This window comes from Giraffa tippelskirchi, chromosome 8 (assembly GCF_054371585.1).
Source record: "Giraffa tippelskirchi isolate mGirTip1 chromosome 8, T2T-mGirTip1v1.2.pri, whole genome shotgun sequence".
NCBI classification, from domain to species: domain Eukaryota; kingdom Metazoa; phylum Chordata; class Mammalia; order Artiodactyla; family Giraffidae; genus Giraffa; species Giraffa tippelskirchi.
In genome coordinates this window covers 27,022,946-27,040,928 of record NC_137282.1, presented here as the reverse complement: position 1 = coordinate 27,040,928, position 17,983 = coordinate 27,022,946, and the positions used below count along the sequence as shown (strand labels likewise).

Sequence of the window (17,983 nt, the reverse complement as noted above, 5' to 3'; positions counted from 1 at the left end):
CATGTCCGACTCTTTGAGGCCCCATGGGCTGCAGGATGCCGGGCTTCCCTGTCCTTCTGTATCTCCCAGAGTTTGCTCAAACTCATGTCCATTGAGTCGACGATGCCATATTTAAAGAATATTATAATTATAAAGCCCCAGAAGTTATAACAAAAAGTACAGTAGCTCCATTCTCTTAAAGCCTTTGCATTAGAGATTCAAATAGCCTGCTTCGAGGATTCAAGTTCAAAGAGATAAATACTTAATTTGGGGAAATCAGTAGCTTTAAAGGGAGCTCTGAAGGAAAAAATTGTATGATATCCCCGATATGCAGAGTCTAAAAAGAAATGACTCAAATGAACTTATTTACAAAACAGAAACGGACTCACAGACTTAGAGAACAAACTTATGGTCGTCAGGGATGAAGAGATAGGAGTTTGGGATGGACATGTACACACTGCTATATTTAAAAAGGATCACCAACAAGGACCTACTGTACAGCACAGGGAACTCTGCTCAGTGTTAGGTGGCAGCCTGGGTGGGAGGGGAGTTTGGATACATGTGTGTGTGTGGCTGAGTCCCTTTGCTGGTCACCTGAAACTATCACGACACTGTTAGTCAGCTATACTCCAGTGTAAAAGTTTAAAACAAAACAAAGGGAGCTCTGCTATTGGAAACACTGGAATGCATACCTGTAAAATGGATAGTATGTAACTGCTTCAACACTTACCTGGAGAATTCTTGACCCTGGAAGTTCTCTGGGTGTAGTTTCAGAGTGGCATGGCCCCAAATGGGCCTGCATCCACTCCCTGAGCCTTCCTGGAGCCAAGCTGTCCCGGGGCAAGTCCTCCAGGCCCGTACACGTCTGAGATCCCAGCTTCCAACCCAGATATTTCTAAACCAAGGGAAATGAACTAACAGTTTCAGAATTTGCTTTTGCTTCCAGGAGAGCTGGAGGAGAGGTCCTAAAGATGTCATCGCCAGGCTATACGCAGTGTCCCCACATCAGAATTCCCTGGAATGTCAGGTCAGTCAGATTCTTCAACTCAGCAACAGTTGGCTAGTCTGCAAATGTCCCGTCACTGGGAAAATACATGACAGAAAGGGTCTTGTCCATAAACTTCCACCTTGAGTACAAGCATTATAAATCAACTGTCCTTTCAACAGCTTCTTTTTAACTATTCCAGTCTTATGACTGATTCTCTGCTTCCTAGGTCTTTGAATGGTAATTTCCGTGAGAGCCAATTATTTTGTGCAGAAACATGTTTTTCACTAGAAAGGAAATTCCTTTTATTTTACTAAAGTTGGAACATAATAGTTTAGACATTTCTGTTCTCTAAAACATAAAACATCAAGTGCATGGCTGTTACCTGAAGTACTAAATCAAAGTGCTCTTCTAAGGTAGGATGTATTAGGCCTTAGAAAACTCACTAGGTCAGAAAGTACTCACTAACCTCCTACAGCCTGAAAAGGAAAGTGTAGGGCCACTTATGGGAAATGTCAATATTAGCCTGACTGCATGTCTGCAGAGCGTTACAAATATTTATGGGAGACAAGGTAATTAAAAAATTAGCTAAGGAAGCATATTTTCTTATTTTTCTAAGTATTTTCTAAATTACCCAAATCAGGTAACAAATACTTCACCTTCTACTCAGGTCATTTCCTGGGTGAATATGACCATTTCACTTACAGTTTTTTTAAAGAAACCAAAGCATCTTTTAGGTGTATATTAGTCTCATAAAATGGATATCTGGATATTTTATATAGCAAGGCCTTGTGGTCTGGTAGTTTTGTATAAAAGATGTGTTAATATGTATGTGTGCATGTATTGAAAATTCCACAGATTCTTGATTTTCACAAACAGGCAATATACTCCCAATCCTCTTGAAATTAATGGTGAACTTCAGCAGAATGAACTATGTCTCCATAACGGGCTGAATCTTAACTATCATGAAAAAGTTAGTCAAGTGGTAGAGGAGGAAGAGGGTCTCACTTTGGTTCAAAGGTATGCCTTCAGCTTTGGAGATCACTGGTCATTTTACCATTGGAAAAACAAATGGAAAGGCAGGGCTCATCTTAGCATTGTGAGGAAGTAAGCAAGATACTCACCAAAAGGGGAATCTTGGTTCCTAAGTTGTGGACTAGGGACATTGACTCTGATGGAAAAAAACACACAATCCCTGAGTATATGACAGTAGTCTTTAATCAAGAGGATTCCCTTTCCTAGTATTACTTAAATAGGCTTTTTATGTAATGTGAAAGACTCAAAGGCCCAGTAGAGTGACTAAAGCTGACTTCTTCTAATGAAAATGTATTAGTTTAAAGCAAGGTTTTTCAATTCCAGAACTACTGACATTTGGGACCAGAAGTTGTTTGTTGTGGGTTCTGTCCTGTGCCTTATGGGATGTTTATTAGCATCCTTGGCCTCTACCCAATGGATGCTGATGGCACACCATCAGTTACAATGACCAAAATTATCTTCAGACACTGCAAAATGTACCCTCTGGGGGAAAACGCTCCCAGTTGAGAATCACTGCACTAGGAATACAAATCTATACACTGATACCATGTATTATAGTTACTTTGGGGAAGTGAATACTTAGTATAGTCTACATCCTTAAGAAGATCCTGACTCATTCATTTTTTTTTTTAAATGTCTATTTATTTGGCTGTGGTGGGTTTTAGATGTGGCATGTGGGATCTTTAGCTACAGCATGTTAAGTCTTAGTTGCAACATGTGAGATCTAGTTCCCTGATCATGATCGAACCCAGGCTCCCTGCACTGGGAGCATGGAGTCTTAGCTACTGGACCACCAGGGAAATCCTTGACTCGTTTATTCATTCAGCAAATATTATACTGTTGATATATCTCTTCTAGGAAGGGTGAATAGCATATTCCAAGGCCCTGGGGCAGGACAAGGCCTGGGTATTAGAGGGAAGTTCAAGGTATTAGACCAATTGGTCTTTCTTGAATTTATCCTTAAAAGATTAATTTCGCTCATATAGATTTTATGTTTGGTTTTGTCAAAACCTTAAGTCTCAAAGTTAAACCAATGATTGTCATTTTTGATAATGGTATGTATACATATACTTCCTGGGATCTTTTATTCTTAAATATCATGAATAAAAATCTTGTGTCATATTTAGTCACAAAAAAAAACCCTGAATAAACCATCAGAGTTTTAGGTATGTGGGTATATCTATCAAGAAGTAAAATCTGATTCTTCTAGGCCAAAGAAGTTGAATTTGAAATATATAATTTGAAAAGCAACATGTAATGACTAGGCAATCCATTTTCTACTAAACATTGATATATATATATATATATATCTATATAATTTGAAATATATGTATATATATGTAAATATATATCTATATATCAGTGTTTGGTAGTTCATATTTATCAAAGCTTCTAGGCAACCTCTATTCAGTATCCAGTGTGATAATTTCTGACAAATCTAAGCATGGTCCATGGATTCACCACCGTGGCTGCATCCCAAACCACACGTGCTCTCACCCCTCGCTCTAGCTATCCAGACTCCCTTTGAGCAAGACTTGCCCTGGGGTCTGTGTACAATGTTTATCTGTCTGGAAGGTACCACTCTCCTTCTCTCACATACTTACTTCCTGCTCATTCTTTAGCTCTCAGTTGAGCTCTCTTTCCCTCCAAGGTCTTTTCCCTGACCACTCTGGCTAGATCAGTCTCCCTGATACATGCTCTTAGAGTACCTTTATCTTTTTGTCATACCGTTGTTCATATCCAGAGTTTTTCAGATCTACCATGTGATTATCAATATATCTTTCTTCCCCACCAGAGCACACACACACATTACTTTCTTGCCTATAGAGCTCGTGTCCAATTGGTTCACCATTATACCCAGCATCCAGCATGGCACACATAAGACCTTCATAAATCCCTGCTGAATGAATGAATGATAAACCCTCCCAGCTCCTTAAACACACTGTGCTAATATGTGCTCCCCACTTACGCCCTGAGTGTGTGCCTCGCTTCCTTCTTTTAGGTCTGCAGCCATCTCCCCAGAAGGAAGTTGCAGTGGTGGCGATGGTTCACAGATGCTGGGTTTGTGCTGGGTGGAAAGTGACATCACGCAATTCCTGTGGGCTAGGAAGGAGAGAAACCTGAGTCTCCTAAAACCTCATGTTGTTAGAATCAAATTTTTTTTCTGAGTCTGCTTCTTTTATGGTTTATTCCAATTTCGATACATTCAGATTCCCCTATATCATTCAGGGTAAATCTAAAATTCCATATCCGACCCAATCTACAACCTTGTTACAATGTACTGAATGTTTGTCTATCAGAAATGTACATGTTGAAATCCTAACCCCCCAAGGTTATGGTATTAGGAGGTGGGGGTTTGGGAGGTGGTGAGGTCATGAGGGTAGAGTCTCCATAAATGGGATTAGTGCCCTTATAAGAAAAACAAAAACGAGAGCTCCACCATCTTTCCACCATGTGAGGTCACAGCATGAAGATGGCCATCCACAATGTGGGAAGGGTCCTCACTAGATACCAAATTCATCAGTGTTTTCATCCTGCACTTACCAGCTTGCAGAACTGTGAGAAACTGTCTATGGCATTTTTGCCACAGCAATCCAAATGAACCAAGAAACTTGTATCATATACATAATCTCTCATCCATTCAAGTCATTAAAATTAAGCTCAGTGGCTTTGGGGTAGGTGGCTAAAAATCTAAAGATTTGTTTAAAAAATATTTTTCAGTTGGTCTTGTATTTTTGATAGAAAAGGTTTCTGAGAAGTTTTTCACTGCTAGTGAAAGTCTCTCAGTTGTGTCCGACTCTTTGCGACCCCATGGACTATATATAGTCCGTGGACTTCTCCAGGCCAGAATACTGGAGTGGGTAGCCTTTCCCTTCTCCAGGGGATCTTCCCAACCCAGGGATCAAACCCGGGTCTCTCCCATTGCAGGCAGATTCTTTACCATCTGAGCCACAGGGAATATTTTTAAGTCACTCTTTATTGAGTATCAGGTCCTTAATATATGAAGGGTACTACATAGAATATTCAGTTAATTCTTACCAGAACCCAGTATGTTAGGCATTAACAGGTCCTTTGTGTAGAAACAGAGACAAAGCCTCGGAAAGGCATTTTAATTCTCTGCATCTCAACAAAGCCAGAGGTGATGACAGAACCAGAATTTAAACCTACGTTGGCCTGACTTCAAAAAGTGTATTCCTTCAAATAAAGCAGTTAATAATAAAATGATACCAAAAACTGGCAAATATGAAAAGTACTTAAATATTCTTATCTATTTAAATAAGACAATTTATATAACGTGCACAAGATAGTACAGGTGTACCTCAGAGATACTGTGGGTTAAGTTCCAAATCACCAAACTAAAGTGAATATTGAAATAAACTGAGTCACACACGTTTTGGTTTCTCAGTGCATAGAAATGTTATGTTTACACTATCCTGTAGTCTACTAAGCATGCAATAGTGTTATGTCTTAAAAAGAACAAGTACAAGCTTAATTTAAATATACTCACTTTGCTTAAGTCAGATAGAGAAGGAGAAATATCATATGACATCCCTTATAGGCAGACTCTAAAAAGAAGAGATACAAATGAACTTGTTTGCAAAACAGAAACAGACTTAAGAGAATGAACACATGGTTGCTAGTAGGGGGAGAGATGAGGGGAAGGGATAGGTAGGGAGTTTGGGATGGAATTGTACACACTGCTACATTTAAAATGGATAACCAACAAGGACCTACTGTCTAGCACAGGGAACTCTATGTTATGTGGCAGCCTGGATGGGAGGGGAGTTTGGGGGAGAATGGATACATGTATATGTATGGCTGAGTCCCTTTGCTGTCCACCTGAAACTATCACAACATTGCTAATCAGCTACACTCCATATAAAATAAAAAGTTAAAAAATAAAAATACTTCATTGCTAAAAAATGCTACCATTGTCTGAGCCTTCATCAAACTGTAATCTTTTTGCCACAGTAACATCAAAGATCACCAATCACAGATCATAATAACAAATACAATGAAAATAAAGAAGTTTGAAGTATCTCAAGAATAATCAAAATTTGACAAAGAGACATGAAGTGAGCAAATGCGATTGGAAAAATTGCAAGATGAGACTGCTTGATGCAAGGTTATCATAAATCTTCAATTTGTAAGGGGGAAAAAAAGCAGTATCTTTGAAGCACAATAAAGCAAAGCACAATAAAACAAGGTATGCCTGTACCTAACATAATCATATAATTAAAACAACAGGTGGCCACAACTTTTAACCAATAGTTAGAAAATTGGGGTTTTACAGATGTGTTAGTTAGGAAAGGCTAACTTTTATAAAGACATTGAACCAAAAATCTCAGTTATTTAACAAAATAAAGGTTTTATTCTTGCATCTGTCATAGTCTAATCAGCAGGGTCAAGATGAAGTTTTGGAAACGAAATTGAAACTCCAGTGAAAAGGAATAATGTCAGAGGTAAGAATAAAATTCCTCCCTTTAAGAAGAAACCTAGACTCGTCTCCAAAATGAGCTACCAAAGACTATTCACTTACTTAATATTAAAAATACATCTTACTAGTTTGTCCCCTTTTACAATGCCAGGGCAAGCTAAGCCTGGGTGTTTTAATTATAACAGTGATTTTGTTGTAAATTTAAATATTAAAACTGGTGTGTTTAATAAACGTCCAAATTATGACATCATTTTAAGGGACTATTAATCCACACCTCATTAAATTGTGAAGATTATAAAATTAGAGCTTATTTTTAGAAATAAAAAACAAGTTTTCTTGTAAATTGTGTCATTCTTGAAAAGGAAGAAAAAGACTAATGATACTATCTTAAGCCCAAATACAGTAGAAGCAGCAGATGAAAAATTGTCTTCCTCCAACTCTGCCAATGTACACAATTTCTGAGATATATCACCACACCCTATTTACTATCCTTGGCTTGGCTTCAACTGGAGACTGCCAATTCCTTCTGAAACAGCCAGAAATTTGTGGCAACCTTGTTACACATGGTCTATTTTTTTTTCCCATGGAAATATTTTACTCCCTATATTTTTCCATACTATGACTTTGAGAAGAACTCTGTCCCAGGATTGTGGCTGTTGAAAGTTCCACCATTACACTTACATACTAAGCACGAAAAAAATAATTTCTAAAAGGAAATTTGTGATTTTAGTACTGTTGATATTTTAGTTCAAATTCCAAATTTCATTCTTCCATGCACTTACTGATTCACTCCAGAATATTTCTGGTTATCATCTATATGACAGGCAGTGTGTTTAGTATTAGGAATTCAATTTGAACAGATCCTCACTCTTGATTCACACACTCATAGGGAAGACAAGCAAGTAATCACATAAGTAAAATAAAATCCAGACTGTGAAAGCGCTACAAAGAATACAATGGTGTTTCTGGGTCCTTATTTTATAATAATCGTATCTTTAAATATAGAGGGTAAAAATAAAAAACAACTAAAGGGCATACTTTAAGATGATTTGGATGGCTTCTGTGGTGGCTCAGTGGATAAGAATCTGCCTGCCAAGGCAGGAGACAAGGGTTCGATCCTTGGTCTGGAAGATCCCACATACTGAGGAGCAACTGAGCCTGTGCCGCACAACACTGAGCCTACACTCTAGAACCTGGAAGCCGCAACTACTGAGCCCGCGTAGAGCCTGTGCCCCACAGCAAGAGAAGCCGCCGCAATGAGAAGCCCAAGCACCACAACTAGAGTAGCCCCACTTGTTGCAACTGCAGAAAAGCCCGTGCATAATAAAACCCCAGCACAGCCATAGATGACGGGGATGGTGGTTAAGTTGCTAAGTCGTGTCCGACTCCCATGGACTGTAACCCGCCAGGGTCCTCTGTCCATGGGATTCTCCAGGCAAAAACACTGGAGTGGGTTGCCATTTCCTTCACCAAAAATAAATAAATAAAATTATTTTTTTTTTAAAAAGATTACATTTCAGATGATGTGGAGAGCCCTTTATAGACGTTAGGGTTCAACTGAGACAGTGGATGAGGAAGATCCAGTCATATGAAAAGACAATAGAGACTATGAAGGTCCTGAGATTGGAAAGTGTGGTGTATGGGCGGAACAGAGTTCAGGGGCTGGGGAAATGGGGTGACCAGAAAGGAAAGAAGGGCCCAAGCCATGCAGGGCTTTCTCAGTCACAGAAAGCCACTGAAAGACTTGGTGGGAAGTATCTTGCTCCTAAGGTAGGATTTACATTAAAGAAAATTGTTTTTGTGTTTTCATGGTTGAGAAGGTTAAAAAGGGTAAAAGTGGACAATAGGAGAGAAGTGAATGAATAATCCAGGCAAAACGTAAGTGCGGTTTGGATCAGGGTGATGAGAAGAGAGGTGGAGGAAAGTCGCTAGACTTAGAGAGTGTCATACTGAGTGAAAGCAGTCAGATACAGAGACCAATATCAGATGATACTGCTTATGCGCCGACTCTTTAAAAAATGGTACAAATAAACTTATTTACAAAGCAACTGTTAATATGTACATGATGTATTGTTAAGTGAAAAAACTGGTTACAAACATTAGGCATAATCTGGTCAGTTTTCATTCCAATCCCAAAGAAGAACAGTGCCAAAGAACGTTCAAAAGACCACATAACTGCACTCATTTCACATGCTAGCAAGATAATGCTCAAAATCCTTGAAGCTAGGCTTCAGCAGTACGTGAACCGAAAACTTCCAGATGTACAAGCTGGGTTTAGAAAAGAGAAACCAGAGATCAAATCACCAGCATTTCACTGGATCATAGAAAATCAAGGAAATTCCAGAAAAACATCTACTTCTGCTTCATTGACTATGTGAAAGTCTTTGACTGTGAGGATCGCAAAAAAAAACTGTGGAAAATTCTTCAAGAGATGGGAATACCAGACCTGTTTCCTCAGAAATGGTATGCAAGTCAAGAAACAACAGTTAGAACCCAACATGGAACAATGGACTGGTTCCAAATCAGTAAAGCAGTACATCAAGTCTGTATTTTGTCCCCCTGCTTATTTAACTTATATGACAAGTATATCATGTGAAATTCTAGGCTAGATAAAATCACAAGCTAGAATCAAGATTGCTGGGAGAAATATCAACAACCTCAGATATGCAGATGATAAAACTCTAATGGCAGAAAGCAAAGAGGAAATAAACAGCCTCTTAATGAGGGTGAAAGAGGAGAGTGAAAAAAGCGAGCTTAAAACTCAATATTAAAAAAAACTAAGATCATGGCATCCAGACTCATCACTTCATGGCAAATAGAAGGGGAAAAGGTAGAAGCAATGCCAGATTTCCTTTTCTTGGGTTCTAAAATCACTGAAGATGGTGATGCTGCCATGAAATTAGATGACTGCTACTTGGCAGGAAAGCTATGGCAAACCTAGACAGTGTACTGAAAAGCAAAGTCATCACTTTGCCAACAAAAGTCTGTATAGTTAAGGCTATGGTCTTTCCAGAAGTCATGCACGGATGTGAGAGTTGGACCATAAAGAAAGCAGAGCACCGAAGAACAGATGCTTTTGAACTGTGGTGCTGGAGAAGACTCTTGAGAGTCCCTGGGACTGCAAGGATATCCAACCAGTCCATCCTAAAGGAAATAACCCTGAATATTCATTAGAAGGACAGATGCTGAAGCTGAAGCTCCAATACTTTGGCCACCTGATGTGAAGAGCCAACTCACTGGAAAAGACCCTGATGCTGGGAAAGATTGAGGGCAGGAGAAGTGGGCAAGAGAGGATGAGATGGTTGGATGGCATCACTGGCTCAATGGACATGAGTTTGAGCAAACTCTGGGAGATAGTGAAGGACAGGGAAGCCCAGCATGGTGCAGTCCATGGGGTCGCAAAGAGTCAGATATTATTTAGCAACTGAGCAACAACAACAAAGCAGAAACAGAGCCACAGATGTTGAGGACAAACTTATAGTTACCAAGGGATGAGGCTGGGGGAGGGATGAATTGGGAGATTGGGACTGACACATACACACTATTATATGTAAAACAGATAACTGAGAAGGACCACTGTGCAGCACAGGAACCCTCCTCAATACTCTGCAATGGCCTCTATGGAAAAAGAGTCTAAAAAATGGATAGATGTGTATGTATAACTGATTCTCTTTGCTGTAGACCTGAAACTAACACAACATTGTAAATCAACTATACTGCAATAAAAAATTTTTTTTAAAAGTACTCTTGCCAGGAGAATCCCATGGATGGAGGAGCCTCGTAGGCTGCAGTCCATGGGGTTGCGAAGAGTCGGACACGACTGAGCGACGTCACTTTCACTTTTCACTTTCATGCACTGGAGAAGGAAATGGCAACCCATTCCAGTGTTCTTGCCTGGAGAATCCCAGGGACAGAGGGCCCTGGTGGGCTGCCGTCTATGGGGTCGCACAGAGTCGGACACGACTGAAGCAACTTAGCAGCAGCAGCAGCATACAGAAAGAAGCATCAAGACAGGCTGATGAGTGGATGTGAGGGAGGAGAAGAGGGAGCAGTCAAAGGTGAATCTTAGGTTCTTGGCTAAACTAAATGAATGATGACACCATTCACTGAAATGTGGATGACCACGCTAGGAACATGTCTGGGAAGGTCAGACAACATATCTGGGGCAATCTAGCTAGCTGACATGCCTAACAGGCATTTATTGTAGACTTCAAATGGATATAAGCCTAGCTCTAGAGGGCATTTGAGGTTAAAGGTATTAAGATAATTTGTATTTCTCAGCTTATATTTAGTATTTACGTTCATGGGGATGGTTGAGATTAAATAGGACACAGTGTATATGAGTAAGAAAAGAATGCTTAGCACCTAGCCATGAGAAACTTCAATATTTAAAAGCTAGGTAGAAATAGACGTTCATGCAGAGTCTATATCCAAATAGCAGTGACTGAAAGAAAATGTATTAAAATCAATCAAATAGTCTCTTTACTAGGAACTGTCTAAACTGTAGATGCTTGAGAAAATAGAAGAGGAGATGTGATCGTGCATACCCACCAGATATTTGGGTGAGGTTCTTTATTGCAGAAGTCATATACAAGATGCTGTTTTAATGTTCCTAACAGATTTCCTATCTAACATATCTTATAATGTTCATGTGTATAAAGATTTCAACAAAACCATTACCATTTGTATTTATTTTGTCTAGATGTAAAGCAGGCAGCATGCCACATTACACATATTGTTAAAATTCCTGCAGCATAATGTATACAGATTTGTGAATTTTGAATGATTTGAAGTTCATGAATATCTCAAGGTTGGTTTGTTTTGTCTTGTTCAAACCCTGGATATCATATTTTTGCAGTTTAATATATTTCTTGACTGGAAAGAAATGTTTAGATTTCTAGCTAGTTGTAAGATTGTCAGAACAGAAGTTAAACATAGAGAGAAACAAAGGTAACACATTTTGTAAAATATTAGGAAAACTTTCAAATAGTCTAGACAAATGCACTCAAAGTGTTAGAGAAAAAAAGGTTAGTTTTGGGGAAAGTTAATGTATTTTGTGGGGTGAGACATAAAACGATTGCTCAGTACTCTATTTTTTAGAAAACACATAATGAAACTTTTTGAACAGTAATACAATAGAAATATAATATGGGGATGAAATGTATACAGGTGTTTAAATCTGATAATTTTTATCTCATATGCCATTTTCATAAAAACTGATTTTCCATACCTGTCAAGCTGACAAGCGAGAAAATCAACTTGCCCTTGAAAGCCAAAGACTATTTTCAGACCCTTGAGTTGTCCCATTAATCCAATCTGGTTTGCATGCTTCTTACATGCCTTTTAGAAGGCCAATTGGCTTATACTCCTTCCTTAAAGCCTGTCTACTATAGTCCTCATTTACTAGCTCAGGGTTCAAGGCCATCTACAATCTTGCTATATTTCACTTTAGATCTGTTTTTTGCTTACTACCCACGATTCCCAAAGGAATCTCTATATTATTGGGTTGGCCAAAAAGTTCCTTCTGGCTTTTCTGTAAGACAGAAAACACAAACTAATTTTTGGCCAACCCAATATAATATGACTATTGCATTCATGGTTTTTCAAATATTTTCCATGTATCTCTACCTCTGTGTTGCAATCATTTGTGTCATCGACTCAGTGGCATGTGCTTCCTTCTTTTATGTAAGAGAAGGGTAAGATTGGGTTTTATAATTCTTTGTCTTCTCCACATTGCCTGGACGAGTGCCGCATTGTAGACAGTAGGTTATCTGTAAATGTTTCTTGGTTAATTAGATAATTTATATACAGAATCCCCTTCATGAGTCACTGCCTCATTTTGGCGAAGGGGCTTGCATAACTCAATGAAGTTATGAGTCATGCCTTGGCAAGGCCATGCAAGATGGATGGGTCATAGTGGAGAGTTCTGACAAAATATGATTCACTAGAGGAGGGAATGGCAAACCACTCCAGTATTCTGGCCACAAGAACCCCATGAACTGTATAAAAAGGCAAAAAGATATAACCCCAAAAGTTGAGCCCCTCAGGTCAGAAGGTGTCCAATGTGCTACTGGGGATGCGTGGAGGACGATTACTAATACCTCCAGAAAGAATGAAGCGGCTGGGCCAAAGTGGAAACGATGCTCAATTGTGCATGTGTCTGGTGATGGAAGTAAAATCTGATGCTGTAAAGAACAGTACTGCACAGGAATCTGGGTCCATTCCTATGTTAGGTCCATGAATCAAGGTAAACTGGATGTGGTCAAGCAGGAGATGGCAAGAATAAACATGGACATCTTAGGAATCAGTGAACTAAAATGGACAGGAATGCTATGCTATGCTATGCTAAGTCGCTTCAGTCGTGTCCGACTCTGTGCGACCCCATAGACGGCAGCTCACCAGGCTCCGCTGTCCCTAGGATTATCCAGGCAAGAATACTGGAGTGGGTTGCCATTTCCTTCTCCAATGCATGAGAGTGAAAAGTGAAAGTGAAGTCGCTCAGTCGTGTCTGACTCTTAGTGACCCCATGGACTGTAGCCTACCAGGCTCCTCCGTAAAATGGACAGGAATGGGTGGGTTTAATTCAGATGACCATTACATCTACTACTATAAGTAGTAGATATGGGCAAGAATCCCATAAAAGAAATGGAGTAGTCCTTGTAATCAACAAAAGAGTCTGAAATGCAGTCCTTGCGTGCAACCTCAAAAATGACAGAATGATCTCAGTTCGTTTCCGAGGAAAACCATTCAACATCACAGTAACCCAAGTTTATGCCCCTACCACCAATGCCAAAGAAGCTTAAGTTGATCAGTTCTATGAAGACCTACAAGACCTCCTAGAACTAACATCAAAAAAATGCTGTCCTATTCGTTACAGGAGATTGGAATGCACAAGTAGGAACTCAAGAGATACCTGGAGTAGCAGGCAAGTTTGGCCTAGGAATACAAAATGAAGCAGGGTGAAGGCTAACAAAATTATGCCAAGAGAATGCACTGGTCATAGCAAACAGCCTTGTTAAACAATACAAGAGACAACTTTACACATGGACATCACCAAACAGTCAATCTCAAAATCAGACTGATTACATTCTTTGTAGCCGAGGATGGATAAACCATATGCAGTCAGCAAAAGCAAGACATGGAGCTGACTGTGGCTCAGATCATCAGCTCCTTATAGCAAAATTCAGGCTTAAAACTAAAGAAAGTAGTAAAACCACTAGGCCAGTCAGGTACTAGCTACATCAAATCCCCTATGATTATACAATGGAGGTTATTACAAACAGATTCAAGGGATTAGATCTAGTAAACAGAGTGCCTGAAGAAATATGGACAGAGGTTCATAATGTTGAACAGGAGGCAGTGAACAAAACCATCCCAAAGACAAAGCAACGCAAGAAGGCAAAGTGATTGTCTGAGGAGGCTTTACAAATAGCTGAAGAAAGAAGAGAAGTGAAAAGCAAGAGAGAAAGGGAAAGATATAGCCAACTGAATGTAGAGTTCCAGAGAACAGCAAGGAGAGACAAGATGGCCTTCTTCAATGAACAATGCAAAGAAACAGAGGAAAACAACAGAAAGGGAAAGACTAGAGATCTCGTCAAGAAAACTGGAGATATCAAAGGAACATTTCATGCAAAGATGGGCACAATAAAGGACAGAAATGGTAAAGACCTAATAGAAGCAGATGAGATCAAGAAGAGATGGCAAGAATACACAGAAGAACTATACAGAAAAGATCTTAATGACCTAGATGACCATGATGGTATGTCACCCAGAGCCAGACACTGTGGAGTGTGAAGTCAAGTGGGTCCACTGCTGCCAATAAAACTAGTGGAGGTGATGGAATTCCAACAGAGCTATTTAAAATTCTACAAGACGGTGCTATTGAAGTGCTGCACTCATTATGTGACAAATTTGGAAAACCCCAGCAGTGGCCACAGGACTGGAAAAGGTCAATATTCATCCCAATTCCCAAGAAGAGCAGTGCTAAAGAATGTTCAACCACCAGACAACTGCACTCATCTCCTACGCTAGAAAGGTTATGCTCAAAATCCTTCAAGCTAGGCTTCAGCAGTACATGAACCGAAAAATTCCAGATGTTCAAGCTGGGTTTAGAAAAGGCAGAGGAACCAGAGATCAAACTGTCAACATTCGCTGGATCCTAGAGAAAGCAAGGGAATTCCAGAAAAACATCAACTTCTGTTTCATTGACTATGCTAAAGACTTTGACGGTGAGGATCATAACAAACTGTGGAAAACTCTTAAATAAATGGGAATATCAGACCGTCTTACCTGTCTCCTGAGAAACCTGTATGTGGGTCAAGAAGCAAGAGTTAGAATCTGACATGGAACATTGGACCGGTTCAAGATTGGGAAAGGAGTATGTCAAGGCTGTGTATTATCACCCTGTTTATTTAACTTATATGCAGAGCACATCATGTGAAATGCCAAGCTGGATGAGTTACAAGCTGGAATCAAGACTAAGAAATATCAACAACCTCAGATATGCAGATGATACTACTCTAGTGGCAGAAAGTGAAGAGGAACTAAAGAGCCTCTTGATGCGTGTTAAAGAGGAGAGTGAAAAAGCCAGCTTAAAACTCATTAAAAAATTATTAAATTTAAATATTTACATAAAAATTAAATTTAAATAAATATTTTAAAACTCAATATTTATATATATACACGCACACACACACACATATACATACACACACACACACATATATACATACACACACACACACACACACACACACACACACACACACACACACACACACACACACACACACACAAACTAAGATCATGGCATCTGGACCCATCACTTCATGGCAAATAGAAGGGGAAAAGATAAAAGCAATGCCAGATTTCCTTTTCTTGGGCTCTAAACTCACTGCAGATGGTGACTGCTGCCATGAAATTAGATGATTGCTACTTGGCAGGAAAACTATGACAAACCCAGACAGTGTATTGAAAAGCAAAGACATCACTTTGCCAACAAAAGTCTGCATAGTCAAGGCTATGGTCTTTCCAGTAGTCATGCATGGATGTGTGAGTTGGACCATAAAGAAGGCAGAGCACCAAACAATCGATGCTTTCAAACTGTGGTGTTGCAGAGACTCTTGAGAGTCCTTTGGACAGAAAGAAGATCAAACCAGTCAATCCTAAAGGAAATCAACCCTGAATACTCACTGGAAGGACTGATACTGAAGCTGAAGCTCCAATATTGTGGCCACTGATGCAAACAGCTGACTCACTGGAAAAGACCCTGACGCTGGGAAAGATTTAAGAAAGGAGAAGGGGATGACAGAAGATGAGATGGTTGGATAGCATCACCGATTCAATGGACATGAACTTGGGCAAACTCTGGGAGATGGTGAGGGTCAGGGAGGCCTGGCATGCTGCAGTCCACGGGGTCGCAAAGAGTCAGACACGACTTGGGGACTGAATACACACACACACATACAGAATGCTTTTGATGAGAAGGATAAATAAACATGATCAAAGAATCTAATGGATTTGCCTTCAAGCAGTGTCAGCAATCACCTCCTAGATTCCTTTTTTTTTTTCCCCCTCAAATAATTTCATGAGTAGAAATTTCCTGGTCAGTCCCTGGTGTTTTGCAAAAAGAAGGACTGCCTAACATTTGCAGCATGCATAAAGGGAATCTTATTTGAGAATTTAAGGAGATGGCAATCATAGATAGATGATAGATTTTCAGGAGATGTTTCTTTTTTCCTGCAATTTTTCCAAATGCTTTTAGACTGAACTTCTAGTGGCTAGGTAAAAATGGAGTCCACTTAACCAAGAGATGGGATGTGTAGTGGATGCTGTCATTTGACACCTAGATCCTCCCTTCAGGAGGGAGAGAACTGAATGAATACCTTAGCTGCTGGGACTACTGGGTACTGACATCTCATAGCTGACTCCTTATGTGAAAATTACCCCTGGCAGAAGGGGATCACTTGGTTCAATGTTATGTCTCCATCCCAAGGGAAGCCTGCCTCCAGTGCTGATCAAAGAGGGCATGTACAGGACTGTTCCCTTGCCTCAATGAGGGACAGCTCTGTAGGAATCTCTGTTCAAGAACTCCCAGAAGGATCAATTTGAGGTTGGTGTTGCAACTGCATCATGGTTCAATCCTGCTTCTTTTACTCCCTTGCATGTGTAATTCCCAGGACCAATCCCCAATAAATCTCAAGCACACAAATCTCCAATTTAGAGTCTGTTTCCAGGGAGCCAAGCTAAGACAGCATACATTCACAACCGACATTAATACCAGTCTGCTCTCACTCTTGCTCCTGCATACTGGAGAGATTTGTATGCGTGAAACTGTGAGCCGTTCGGAGCTCAGTTTCTTTTCTGTTTCCTGCTATCTGCCTCGAATTTACTGAAATTAATCCCAGTATTTTAGGGATGTATTCAATAGTTCTCTAAAAAGTTTTTTATGTCTTTTGCACTTTTGGAGCAGTAGCTGGGCTTAAAAGAATAAGCAAGGACTCAGAAAACTCAGGATTGTACTTTATACATTATACTTTTTACTCTTAACTTTTCCATGTCTCAGTGTTTACACTTAAAAGTCAGCTTAGTGGCATCTACCCTGTGGATTTCTGATGATATTGCAAATGAGATTGATATAAAAAGAAACCAATAAATTAGAAATAGGTTATCACTTATAAACATGATAATGTTTTTAAAAGAAAATACTAATTATTAAAAATAATAGGTGAATCTTTCACGATCATGCATTTTTAAATGAACCTTTTCTGATTTTTCTCAATCCAAATTTGTATATTACTTAAAAGTATAAAATCTGAGTGTCAGAAGACTTTCAGTTCAGTTCAGTTGCTCAGTCATGTCCGACTCTTTGCAACCCTATGGACTGCAGCATGCCAGGCTTCCCTGTCCATCACCAACTCCTAGAGCTTGCTCAAACTCATGTCCATCGAGTCAGTGATGCCATCCAGCCATCTCATCCTCTGTTGTCCCCTTCTCCTTCTGCCTTCAATCTTTCCCAGCATCAGGTTCTTTTCCAATGAAAGAAGACTTTAGAGACCGTCTATTCAAGTTCTCTTTCTCACAGATGAAATGGAAGTAACATAAAGGCCTATTGTTATATGATTAGTTAGAAAAAGGTTCACAACTAGACATGGGGGGTCCCCATTTCCCTACCTCTTTGTAGCTATTTTTTTAACTTACAATGATCATAGAAATTTGGCAATTATGTTTGACTTGTAATCCTTACCTACCAGTATTTACTGCTTTGTAAAAATTATTCCATTCTTTCCATTTTGAATAATTTTCAGCTTTGTTTTTTCATTTCCATCTTTCCTTTCTGATTGAAATACAACCTATCAAAGTGAGCTTACCCAGGACTGTACTGAATATTGTCTCCAAAAAGAGCATGCAAGCCCTTTAATATAAAATTGACATAGTACTAAACATAGACTTAAATTCAGTAAACTGACATCTTGGCAAATGCTCTTTTTACCTCTGTGGATAAGTTGGTACATGTGTGTGAGTGCATGTCTTTGCATTTTAAAGAA

General features: G+C 39.5%; 1 protein-coding gene across 1 annotated transcript in view; it reads right to left on the bottom strand.

Annotated features, from left to right (window-relative positions):
- LOC145518095 (uncharacterized) overlaps positions 1-17,983 on the bottom strand; it is a 574,529-nt gene that overhangs the window by 6,053 nt on the left and 550,493 nt on the right. The window contains exons 20-22 of the mRNA XM_081521690.1: positions 5,508-5,565; positions 3,969-4,102; positions 710-1,061 (exon numbers count right to left, since the gene is read on the bottom strand). The gene's annotated coding sequence lies outside the window, so the exon portion shown is untranslated. The remainder of the gene's footprint in view (positions 1-709; positions 1,062-3,968; positions 4,103-5,507; positions 5,566-17,983) is intronic.